Source organism: Aptenodytes forsteri, unplaced genomic scaffold (assembly GCF_000699145.1).
Source record: "Aptenodytes forsteri isolate BGI_AS27 unplaced genomic scaffold, ASM69914v1 Scaffold428, whole genome shotgun sequence".
Lineage (NCBI taxonomy): Eukaryota > Metazoa > Chordata > Aves > Sphenisciformes > Spheniscidae > Aptenodytes > Aptenodytes forsteri.
Genome location: NW_008794177.1, coordinates 396980 through 397284, shown reverse-complemented (window position 1 = coordinate 397284; position 305 = coordinate 396980). Strand labels below are relative to the sequence as shown.

Genomic DNA, 305 nt, shown 5'->3' with positions numbered 1-305 from the left:
TCCCCAGCTACTGCCACAACGGCGGCCAGTGCTACCTGGTGGAGAGCCACGGGGCCTTCTGCCGGTAAGGGACAGGGACAGGGATCCCAGGTCCCACAGGGAGATGGGGGGGACATGTGGGGGCTCTCTATCCCTGTGCATCCCATCTCTGGGCTCTCTATCCCCATGGACCCCATCCCCAGGCTCTCCATCCCCCGTGCACCCCGTCCCCGGGCTCTCCATCCCCGTGCACCTCATCCCCAGGCTCTCCATCCCCATGCACCCCATCTCTGGGCTCTCCATCCCCCGTCCCCCCCCCCCCAGCG

General features: G+C 67.9%; 1 protein-coding gene across 1 annotated transcript in view; it reads left to right on the top strand.

Annotated features, from left to right (window-relative positions):
- Window positions 1-6: 6 nt before the first annotated feature.
- CSPG5 (chondroitin sulfate proteoglycan 5) overlaps window positions 7-305 on the top strand; it is a 4805-nt gene continuing 4506 nt past the window's right edge. The window contains exon 1 of the mRNA XM_009284454.2: window positions 7-64. The gene's annotated coding sequence lies outside the window, so the exon portion shown is untranslated. The remainder of the gene's footprint in view (window positions 65-305) is intronic.